This window comes from Triturus cristatus, chromosome 3_2 (genome assembly GCF_964204655.1).
Source record: "Triturus cristatus chromosome 3_2, aTriCri1.1, whole genome shotgun sequence".
In the NCBI taxonomy this organism is placed as follows: Eukaryota; Metazoa; Chordata; class Amphibia; order Caudata; family Salamandridae; genus Triturus; species Triturus cristatus.
The window spans coordinates 709,481,210-709,494,019 of record NC_140584.1 but is presented as its reverse complement, the minus strand read 5'-3'; positions in this window follow the sequence as shown (position 1 = coordinate 709,494,019).

Here is a 12,810-nt window from a genome sequence, read left to right as displayed (position 1 = left end):
AGTTATCCCACTTGTCAGAGCTAGAATAATATATCCTTCATGGTCAGGCGTGGCTTCAACTGTATCCATGTTTATGCTGAAGTTGTGGGTGCAACAAGACAGATCAGTGGGTCTGAAATAGTGATGCACAAAGTGTGGCGATATCCTTAACCCATTAAACAAAAAGGGCAATCTAATAACCCCTTGGGAATCTAACCATAGAAAGGTAAACTGCTGACAAGGGAATGATTCAAACAAAAATATTACAAAATGTGAAAAGGATTAAGATGCCAAACGAGTGGCATCTAGAAACCAATTATGTTATTCATTTACTGATTTTTTCAGATCGAGTTAAACCAAAACATGTTTACAATATTAAAATACAACAGGCATATATATTGATTAAATCATAAAGAAAATGTATTCATAAACTGCAAGGTAGGGGTTCAGGACATCAAGAGGTGCCATTTTGTGTAGTATACACTCTAGTCCCTGGCCACATGTACTTAAGGAAAATCGCTGCACAGACTCAGTAAGGTCTCTCTTCCTAGTCTGTAAGATTCGCTGTTCATGTTATGCTAGCTTTTAATCTGTTTTTAAAACTGTGAAACCCTGGTCACTTAATTCTGATGTTTGCACAAAAAACTGATCTGAATTGACATTTATGGGCTCCAGGGAGGTGGGGGGAGCTAAAACTTTGGGGGAATTTATCATTAGCTATCAGCCATTTTTCTTCTTCCGGGACATCAAGACGTGGCATTTTGTATAGTGCAACCTCTAGTCCCTGGCCAAATGTACTTAAGGAGAGGCGCTGCACGGACGCTCTGCAGAGGCATGCAGCAGGCGCACCGCTGGCACACTAAAGGCATGCCTAAGGGAAACCCATCTGCACCTGTCAGCATCCTGGAAGCATACAACACCAGCAACTCTGCCAGTTTATTAGCAGATGACAAGCCCCACAGTACTTACACTAGCTCCTCTCTGCATAACCTCCTCACCCATAAGCAGTCTTGCAGACCACAATCTTTGCCCATTATACTGGGCAATGACTTTTGATACACATGCTGCAACTGGGCCCCCCAAACCCCACACACAAGTAAGTCTACCACCCACATGTATAAAAGTAGAATAGTTTCTGGAAATGTCTCTGCGGTTCTTTTTAATGTTTGCTCCTTGCAGAAACGTGAAATGCATATTTTTGAATTACTAGAAGATAAAATGGCAGACCTCCTAGTTCTAACAGAAAGGTGGCTCAGAAAGTCAATCCCAATGTTAGCAAATGCAATTCCCATGGGCTATAACATCCTCAGGAAGGATCGCCTTGAGGGGAGAGGTGGCCATAATGTATAAGAGTCAATATGAGTGCACGTTGATCACCATTGGGGAAATAGCGGGTGTGGAGAGTCTGGGTTTCTGCATGCTGTCCCAACAGCACTCTGTGGCAGGAGCCCTAATGTATAGAAATGCCCAGACATGCAGACCATTTTCTGAGATGTTTAGATAATATGTTGGCCCCATGATCCCTGACATATGGGCACTTTATGGTGTTGGGAGACTTCAATCTCCATTTGGACAAACATTCAGATCCAGAGATGACCTATTTTATAGATATTATGTCCTCCCTTGTTTGCAGACTTCAGGTGACCAAACCAACCAATCAGGCTGTTCACACTTTAGATCAAATATTCTCTAATATGTACACAGCAACATCTCACTCACTCCCACTGGCTTGGTCTGATCATTATTTGGTCAGATTTAACCAGCCAAAAGTTAATCACATTGAGCCCCCTTCTGAAGTAACAAGTCCTATGACTAGAGCCTTGCATAAGACTTTGCCGGCAGATCTATGCAATGCTCTAGAAGCAGACCCCCCTCTCTGTCTGGAGATTGGGAATTATATGCTGAGCGCACTGGTGGCTGGATTGTCAACAATATCAATGACTTTGCACCTCTTACCACATCACAATCCCTTAGAACTAAACAGTCAGACTCTTGGTTCAATGAAAACCTGCAGTTGTGCAAAAAACGTACTATTGTCAGATACAACTAGAGAAAAAACTGTTCTTTGAAAAGAAAATAGAACAATCAGATATTAAAATCCAAAGAAATTTTTAAGATTGTGAAATCTTTTATAATTCCAAAAGTGGCAACTAATCATCTACATTCTTTTGTTGAATGGCGTAAATAGCTAGCAGAGTATTTCCATGATAAAATAATTGCAATCCAAGCTAATTTGCTAAATACTACTCAGACTGCTAAAAACCTTGTTAAAATGGCAGGTCTATTTTGAAAAATAACACCCCTACGCAACAATTGGTCAAGTAAATGACAAGACCTATTCCAACATACTCATGATATTATAGACTCATTGTACATGAAATTCATATTAAAAATGGTATTTCATTGATGCAATTTCATATAACGATATTATAAAAAAGTTGTTTCACAAGCATCTAAAACTAGACAACAACAATGCAATATACTTTCTACATTAAATCAGCACAAATATATACAATAGATAAACATATATACAGTGCAAAAATAGGCAGCAGTTATAAATGAGTTTATAACTAGTCGCTACACAAAAACATTTAAATACACCAAGGTTTACAAAAAGTGACTGAATGGTAGGTTTACTTATTTTCTACACACATTTCGGTGTGCTGAATGCCTTCTTCAGGAAAGCCACAATGATTCCGTAGGAGGGCAGCAAGAACCCAACAGACGAGGAGGAGCCTAGCGCGCATCCAAGATGGTCGCGTGAGCACAGGGCTCCCCGGACCCTTGCTGCTCCTCGGAATTTATCCTGAGAATATCCTGCTGTGGTTTGTGGAATCTGGCAGATGAAGACCGGCTGAGCACGTATCTCTTTTCAGAACTCGAATCGGACCTGGGAATCCTGAGTTGTCGTCGTTCGAACTTTTGGGACCCACCCGACGGAGGTGCCCGGGGCGAAGGTGAACCGTGGAGCCGTGTCGTAATTGAACAACAGCGGCTGCAGTGCGGGGCCAGTGGCCGCTCTACCACTTTTGGTTTCACTTTCGTACTTCAGGGGGCTGGCCTGCGAATGCAATTGATGTGGCGGGGTATTCCCCTGGCCTCTGCGCGAGGCCTTGTCTCCACCTGCCACTAGAGTGCCCGTCGCCTTGGGTCCCCCCGCACCGCTATATTGTGGTCTATGGTGAGGCGCTGGTCTGCGGTGCCGGTCCCCCTACGACTCTTGATCGGCGATCCCCTTCGGTGTCCGTGACCACATGGGGGGCAAGGGGGGCCCCGAGGGGCGTAAGACTAAGGCCTCCCTCCGCGGGGGACCGGTCCAGGCCAACAACATGGACCGTTACACTCAGGGCAGAGGGTCCCCTGGAGCGACCGGCCCCCCCCCGGATGCCGTCGGTGGTGGCACGACCGTCTCTCCGGAGCTCTCCCTGCAGGACATCATGGGCGCCATTGAGGGCATCAGGGAAACCATCGCCACGCAATATGAGGCCCTGGCCCGTAAAATCGACACGGTGGCGATCGATGTCACCTTAATTCGGGCAGATCTCTCTAAAACAAATGAGAGGGTACAGGCTCTCGATGTGCGGACCTCCACCCTTGGTACGGATGTGTCGGACCTGCAGGCCGCGCTTGGTGACATTAAGGCGGTCAACGACCAGATGGCCCGGCGGCTGGAGGACTTCGAGGGACGGGCCCGACGCAACAACATCCGTGTCATAGGCGTACCGGAGTCCTCCGACAGCCGCCCGGTTGACCTCCTGGTTGAGGAACTCATCCTCCAACAGTTGGCCCCTGCTGGCCTAAGTAAGTTCTTTGCCGTGGAGCGGGCACATCGAGTTCCGGGCGGTCGGCCACGGCCGGGGGCCCCCCCGAGGCCTATCGTGGCCAAACTGTTCCACTATAGAGACCGAGATGCGATTCTACAGGCCTCACGGGTCCACGGCCCGGTGCGTCATGAGAACTCATCCATTAACTTTTATCCGGACTTTACCCAACTTGTTCAGAAACAGCGGATGGGATTCCAGGGGGTGAAGCGCCGACTCCGTGAACTGGGCCTAAAGTACTCTATGCTTTACCCTGCAAAACTCCGGGTGGAACATGAGGATCGGACTGCCTTCTTTGACTCTCCTGTGGCCGTGAGTGACTGGCTGGACTCGTTGCCGGACAGAGGTGACCGTCCCGGGCCCTCTGCGGGCACCGAAGGGGACGGGTCCCCTTTGGAGTAACTTTTGGTCCTTGATTTTGCCATTTTGCACTGTTCAGCTGGGTTTTACTTCTTTTGTTCATTTTGTCTCACTAGGACCAGTGTGGGGGGCGGGCGGGGACGGGTCCCTTTCCTCCTCCGGGGTCTTTTCGTAGAATGGGGTTAGTAGGGCGATAGGCACACTGCAAGTTGGGGGGGTTTTCAGGCCCGCAGGGGTGCAGGGTGGGGGGAGTTGGGATTTTTGGGGGGGGGTTGGGGGGAGGGAGGGGTTGTTTTGCTGTGTGTTTTTTGTTTACAGGGCGAGGTATTGATTTTTGTCCAGATACGGGAACTGTGCTACTGACTGGGGGGCCTTTGGTCTATTGGAGGGGATGGGGGGGGACGGGTTGAGACTGATGTCATGGAACGTCAATGGGTTGGGGGATCGTATCAAACGGGGTATAGTACTGCAGTATTTGCGTCGTCTTACTCCTGATGTGGTGTTTATCCAGGAGACGCATCTGGTGGGCAATGTTTGTCATGCAATGAACAGGGGAGGATACCGCCTCGTGGCCCATTCTGGTTTCACAACTGGTTCCAGGGGGGCGGGCATTCTCCTGCGATCCTCACTTCCGTTGGATATCACTAGGGTAGTCTCGGATGACAGAGGGCGCTATGTGTGTCTGTCTGGGAGATGGGAGGGGCAGCCCCTTTCCCTGGTCTCAGTCTACGTCCCCCCGGGCCTCCAGAACTCCACCTTCGCGGACTTGGGTCGAATGCTGCTTGAACTTCCGGATGGCCTTTTGCTTATGGGCGGGGATTTTAATTCGGTTGTTTCGGGTGACCTGGATCGTCACCCACCCAGGGCCCTCCCCGCTGCCCAGGCATGGCTTGGTGGCCTGCTGGATACCTTCGGCCTGGTAGATAGCTGGAGATTAATGCATCCGACCCAATGTCAGTACACCTTTCACTCTGGGGCGCATGGGAGTCTTTCTAGGTTAGACTATTTCCTTATGCCCGCGGCACAGACTAGTCGGATTCGGGAGGTTAGGCACCTGGCGCGGGGTATTTCCGATCATTCCCCGCTGTGGCTGCTCTTTGACGCCGAGACGCGGTCTGCAGGGCGGATTGCTCCCATTAACCCGTGGTACCTGAGAGACCCTATGACTCGCGACAGCCTGGTTAAGGCTATGGACCAATACTTCCATGAAAACGAGGGGTCGGTGTCGTCCGCAATGTCCCTGTGGGAAGCCTTTAAAACCGTAATCCGCGGACACGCCCTCTCCCAGATAGTGGTGGCTAAGAAACTCAAGAGTGAGGCAGTGGTGAAGCTGGAGACTGACATTTCGGGGCTGGAGTCGGCCTTGGAGGCGGGTGTCACACCGGACGGGCTCCATGCCCTCAGCCTGAAACAGTTTGAATACAGGTCTCTTGTCACTGACGCCGCCAAAACGTTGTATAGGGAACAGCAGGGTCGATTGTATGAAGCCGGGGACAAGGCGGGAAAGTTGATTGCATGGCTGGATAGGAAGGAGAGAGTGAACTGAGTGGTCCCGGAGCTGTGTGTCGCGGATGGAGTGTGTGTGACTGAGCCTGGTGAGATTGTGGAATGTTTCGCTGACCACCTCCGGGCCGTGTACTCCCCGGTGACTGACAGGGATGAAGAAGACTCTCGCCTTCTGCTGCGGGATATTGCTTTGCCCGGCTTGTCTGTCGAAGACCGTGAGCAGCTGGACGCCCCCTTGTCTGTAGATGAAATTGCAACGGCGATTCGGTCCCTTCGTTCGGGGAAGGCGATGGGCCCTAACGGGCTGCCTATTGAATTATATAAGTTGCGCCCGGATAAACTCGCGCCCTTCCTCCGTCGTATGTTTCAGGAGTCCCTTGAGGCAGGCTCCCTTCCTGACGACCAACGTCTGGCAACGATAGTCGTGATCCCCAAGGAAGGTAAGCCACGAGATCGCTGTGCCTCCTACAGGCCTATTTCGCTGCTAAATGCAGAGCCTAAAATCCTGGCGAAAGTCCTTGCCAACCGTTTGTTGAGCGTCATCTGCGACTTGATTCATCCTGATCAATGCGGCTTCATCCCTCACCGTAACACCGCTCTTAACTTGCGGCGTCTTCACGGCGCCCTCGCCAGGGCGGAGTACCTCTCCGAACCTGCCGTGCTGGTTTCTTTAGACGCCACGATGGCCTTTGACACCATCGAGTGGCCATTTCTCTGGGCTGTCTTGACCAAATTCGGCTTTGGGGAGGGATTTCTTGGCTGGGTGAAGCTTCTTTACACGGGACCCATGGCTCAGGTGGTAGTTAATGGGCGGGTCTCTCGGCCCTTCGCTCTAGGTAGGGGCACGAGGCAGGGGTGCCCGTTGTCCCCTCTGCTCTTTGCTCTGGCCTTGGAGCCGCTCGCTGCTTGGCTCCGCTGGGAGCCCTCGATCAGAGGGATCCGGTGGGCCCCGGGCTTCGAGGATCGGATCTCGTTGTATGCGGACGATATTCTCCTGTATCTCACCTCGCCGCGGCAGTCGCTTAATGTTCTCTTTGATGTTCTGACTTCCTTTGGGAGAAATTCGGGTCTAACGATCAACTGGTCTAAATCCTGTGTCTATCCTATCTCTGGTGACCCTCCGCTCTTGCCGCCTCGGCTTCCGATCCAATTATCTCTGTCCGGCTTTAAATACCTGGGAATATACGTCTCGATGGACCCGGTGGCTCGCTATGAGCAGAATCTCCTGCTCCCACTTCGGCGTTTGAGGGAGGACACGGCTCGGTGGTGTAGGCTGCCCTTGTCCCCGCTGGGTCGGGCAGCGCTGTTCAAAATGATGTCCCTTCCCAGATTTCTCTATGCACTTCAGAACTCCTTCGATGTTATTCCGGTGTCCTACTTTCGGGAGGTGGAGAGCCTGCAGAGGAGACTGGTGTGGGATGGACAGGCGCGTATCGCTCTGGCAAAGCTTACTCTCCCCTGGTACGACGGGGGCATCGCGCTTCCCGACATTCGTAGGTATTATTGGGCCTCACAGCTGTCGGCCATTAACCATGCCACGTATGCGCCTGGCTTGAATCCGGCGTATGAAATGGATAAATTCCTGCTTCCCGGCGGGAACTATAACAGGGCACTTTACTCCAGCTCGGCGGGACGGACCCTTACGGGCCCTTCTAAGATTGCGGTACGGATCTGGAAGGCGGCCAATGTAGCCTTGGGCTGGAGTGAGCGATTAACATGTGCTACTCCTCTGTTTGCCTCCGATCGCCTGGGAAGCCTCTGGACAACGAAGGGGTTTGAACGTTGGGACACGATTGGTATTGGTAGAGTGGGAGACTTATGGATTAAGGGTGCTGTTAAAACATTCGCGGCGCTCCAGAGCGAATACGAACTTACGGAAAGGGAGTTCTTCCGCTACGCCCAGATTCGGCATGCCCTGCTCTCTGTTTTTGGGGAGGGGACCAATATCCCGGCTTCTTCGCCCCTCGAGGACCGCATACTCGATGGTCATGTCCCCGACAGTACTATTTCATTAATTTATAAAAAACTTATCAACAATCGGGCTGACCTCTTGGTGCGCCTCCGGGAGGCGTGGACGGGGGATGGGGTGGAACTGGACGACGAGGACTGGCAGTCCGCACTGTCGTCCCCCAAGGAAGTGGCCATTCCAGCCCGTCTCCGCCTGGTCCAACTTAAGATTCTCCACCGGGTGTAAGTGACGGGTCCCCGTTTGGTCTCGATGGGATTTTCTGAAGACGGGCTCTGTAAGCGGGGATGTGGACTCAGAGCCACCTTTCTCCATATCCTTTGGGAGTGTCGCGAGGTGGCGGAATACTGGCGTCGGATTCATGTGGTCATGGGACAAGTCACCGGGGTTGTGCTGCTGCCGGAGGTGCGTCGCTGTGTCCTGAATGTGTGGGAGCCCAATGATTATAACGCGGCTCAGACTCGGTGGGCGGCCATGATTGCCAAGAGAGATATAGCGCAGCTTTGGGGTTCCCAGCGGCCTCCCACCGTGTCCGTATGGAAGGAGAACATGGACTGGTGCATGTTCAGGGAGAAGACTGTGTATGTTGCTCGTGGCAAACCGGGGGCGTGGGGTAGAATCTGGGGGCAATGGAATGCGTATCGTGGGGGTATCTGTGTTCCCCCCCTGGTGGACACCGATATTGCCTTGTCCCCCTGACCCTTGACGGTTCCCTGTGACTTTTGGGATAATCGAATATAGACGTTACTCTCCCGTGCCCCCCCCCCGACCTATCATTACTCCTGCCTTTTAGTAGCTATTTGAAGATCAGAAGTAGAGTCCCCCGGATGTAGCCTTACCCACATTTTTTGCCTTTACGCCTCGCCTTTTGTTTTTATTTGTTATTTATGTTAAACCTATGTATCCTGCTTCCCTAGGACTTTCCGGAGTCATGTACGGGGCTGGACCCCGGGAGTCGACTACTGCCTTAACTCTGTATGATCCTTCCCGAATCTAGCGGCCGGCCCCGGTGGTTGTAGGCCCATTCTTGTAATTGATTTATTGTTCAATAAAATTTTCAAAAAAAAAAAAAAAAAAAGAACCCAACAGATGAAAATGACAATATTTCAGAGGATAAAATGTGTGAATTCTCCACAATCCTCTATCGGCACTTGATCCCAAGATGCCAGACTTATTGTCACCTTTATTTCCATGGATGAATCTCTAATAGCCATTAAGGGACATAAGTCAGGGTCCCTGTCGGATCCTTGCCCACCCAGCCTTCTAGCTAAATTGGCTCAGGTTATCAATCCTGTTGTAAACAGAGTTCTACATGAATCACTGTCGTCCCGAACGGCACCCACTCAAAGGAATCAAGCTAAATTCTTACCCTTACTTAACAAACCTACAGCCTATCCCAAAGTTCAAGCCAACTACTGGCCAATCTCCCTTCTTCCAGCACTTTCAAGAATCTTAGAAAAGCATCTTGACTCACACATCTTGAGTTACCTTTAAAATAACAATGGCTTCTCCGTAGTCATTCGGGCTTTAGAACCATCTGTAGCACTGCAACAGTACGGTTAGATATAATCAACCGCATCAAAGGTATGCTGGACAATAAGCGCAAAACTGTTTTGATTTTATTAGACCAATCATCCACTTTTGACACTGTCCCCCACAAAAGACTATTAGCCCACCTTCAGGCTATTGTGATTGAAGGCAGAGCCCTGAAGTGGTTGACCATGCTCATCCCTAATTCCTGAATTGGCTGTAGGAGTCCCTCAGGGGTTGGCAATGAGTCCTACATTATTTATTGAATACCTCAGACCCCTAGCCGTGTTGGCAGAGGTTCTGGGGGTGAAAGTAATATTATACGCAGATGACACTCAGTTGCTTTTTCCCTGTGAAAAGGGGGAGGAATTCGATGGAAGGGCCAATAAGTCCTGTCTTTCAATTGGCTATCATCTGACTAGCCAAAATGCAACCTCGATGCAACTGAGATTGTGTTTGTTGGTAACTCCGCCCCTGAGGTGTGGAGAAATTGGTGGCCTCAAGACATTCCTCCTCCAGGTACACTACAAATATCCTGGGAATTAAAATTAACAGCGTCTTGTCCGTCCAACCCCAAATTCAGATACTGGTGGGATACTGTTTTGGGATCCTATGCTGTTTGAAAAAATGCTTTCCTTTTCTGTCAGTAGAAACTAGGAATGCAGTGGTCCAATCCCTGATCACTTCAAGTCTTGCCTATAAGAATGCTCTTTATCTAGGCCTTCCAAAGTATTTCCTCAGCAATTTACAGGAAGTCCAGAATACATCAGCCAGAATAATTCTCAATCTTACTCCAACAACACACATGACCTCACACTTGAGGGTGCTTCACTGGCTGCATATTAGAAAGAGAATTATTTTTAACTCATTGGCCTTGGAACATAAAGCCTTCCCCGAGAAGGGAGCTGTGGATCTGAGGAGGAAAATATGTGTGTATGCTTCCCCCCCCCCCAAGATTTAAGGTCTGCACACAGCCATTTAGCCAGGATCCCTAAAATTCTCCGGGCCAGAGGTGGTGGAAGATCGTTCAAATTTTTTGGTTCAAAGGCATGGAAATACTTCCTAGGGAACTTTATACCATCTCAGAGCTACCACTTCTCAGGAAAAAGATAACAACCTGGCTGTTTCAACAAACAGAATAAGATGATCACTTATTCCAGCTGGAAGGCTTTCCTGCGTTCAGTGCCAGGACACTCCCTGGAGTATGTGTGCGCTATTCAAATGCCATTTCATTTCATTATAGATAGTATCTAAACATACATTGACAATGCATTATCCGAATTAGACTACAAGTTCCACGATTCCATCTATCAATGTATAGAAAACTGTTGCATTGTCATCATTGTATTTATTTTATTGTGTCTGGCCCTTTTAATTTCTTGTATATCTTTGACTGTGGCATATGCCACGCTATCTGTACATTCAGTATAGAACTGTCATCAATTACAGTTCTCCAGGCATTCTACCTGGAGATCGTAACATGGATGTACTGTGCCTCCTTTTATTAAATCCTTCTTCAGAAATTTACATCGTGTTGACATCATTCTTCATTGGAATCTTATAAAAACCCACTCTCCCAAAGGTCAATGCAAATGCCTATTTTTTCACAGAGACCAAATTCAACATTGATAGTGAAATCAAAATGGAACACAGAGTTGGCTTGTCGTCGATGTTTAAATCTCAAGTTTAATCAATCCGCGTGGCCATACTCATGTCAAATATGATTTATGCAGAGATACAAGAATGACCCCACCTTAACTAGTCAAAATTTAAAAAAACCAATATAATATTTTAAAGGAAATATGTTTTTCTTAAGCATGAGTCAGCTGTCCTGATGATAGTAAACACCACACATGGTGCACAATCAAGTGAAACAACCGAGAAGGATGTGGGACCAAATCACCAGAAGTGTAACTTGAATTCAAACCCTTGCACACAAACCAAGGCATTAATAATCAACAAACACAATAAAGTTAAAACTATAGCTCTAGGGTGTTAAAAACCAAACTAGCGACTCACAATTGAAGGATTCGAGGTGGATTTTATTTGAATGAGTGCCAATAGTTCTTATAAACAATATCAAATATTAAAAGATTCTGTTCGGCCCCCACACAAAGGAAAGAGCAGCCTAATGATATACAAAATAGACTCACCTCTTTTGAGCTAATCACTAAAAGCACTTCATTGAACGGTGGCAGTACAAAAAACATATTACTATGCGATCAATGCTGCTGAGTCGCTATTTACAACAAAGAGGCCTGACTGGTCTAGCCGCCAATAGAGTGAACTTACTTGGAGTGAGGATTCAATCGCTAACTGGCTTCCAGGTTTGACAAGACCAAGAATACTGGTGAGGGGAGCTCGCGTGTCAGCCTCTTCTCCTATATGTATTACATATGCCCGTGGGATCGAACTATGAATGGTCTCAGTTGGGGCCTGTCACGTGAGAGTGCCAGTCTGACTTTTTCAACAACTACACCACAAAAAGCGGCGGCCATCACAAGTAACAGAGAAACACATTCTTGAGGTAACAGAATGTATTACGACTGTCTGTTACAAACTTACAAAAATGTTAAAAACATTCCATAGTGTTCCTGGTGGTGCTTGGATAATTAACATTGCATCTTAGAACATTCTAGAAGATGGTGAGAAACATCCATTATGACCTCGAGTTCTCATTGAGTTAACAACATATTTAAAGAAGAATAAAATATCAGTTACTTGAGCTGATCAAAACAATCCTTCAAACACTTTTTTTTATGACTTGTGTGGAGCAAGACAATGGCAGAAAGTCCAGCTTCCACCTCCGCTGGTGTTCTTTCCACCCAAAAACTCATGCCGAAAATAAACCACCAAAGTGTGAGTACATTGACACATTGACAGTGCTGACATACCCCGTCTCCCAGATTGCTTGGGAGTGTTTACTGGTAGGCTTGGGTTACTGTTCACCTTTTCTTGAAAAGCATATCATAACTTCTTTGGAAATATTTCACTTGTTACCCCTGCCATGGACCCGGAGGATTCTTCCCCTGCAACATATTCTTCTCCTGAAGTACACCACATGCATGCAGCAAGAATCTGATATTATTTGCTAAATTATCTATTTGCTCTTTTCTCTAACTCAAGTCATTACTATTAAATAAAAAACAAACGACTGAGCTTCCGTTGTTATCATCCTACAAACATAAATAGAAATTCACAACGCTACTATGCCAGTTTCAAACGTCAGCTGCAGTGGAATGTCGAGCCTGCTGTACATGCTTGTGAAATATATTCCAGTGCTCTTGCATGGTCAATGTAATGTTTCAATATGCACCAAGACTATTCGATTGTTATGAGTATGTTCTTCAATAACCAATCATATATTTGACTTCAAAATTTCACATTATGACGCAGTTTGTAATATATTTATATAGATATGACAGCCTGCTTCATGCAATTACCTTTACAAAAATTGCAATCGATGAATAGCGAAATATTTCACAGCATTTTCTGTTTTAAACCCTTCAGGTTAGTTTTCATGGATAGTGTGGCCTTTATCTTTTGATGCATTTCTTCATTGAAATTGCTTTCCTTTAACTTTTATTATCTTGCTGATAAAGAAACCTCATTGCTTTAAATCGTATACAATTACTCGGTCAGCCTGAC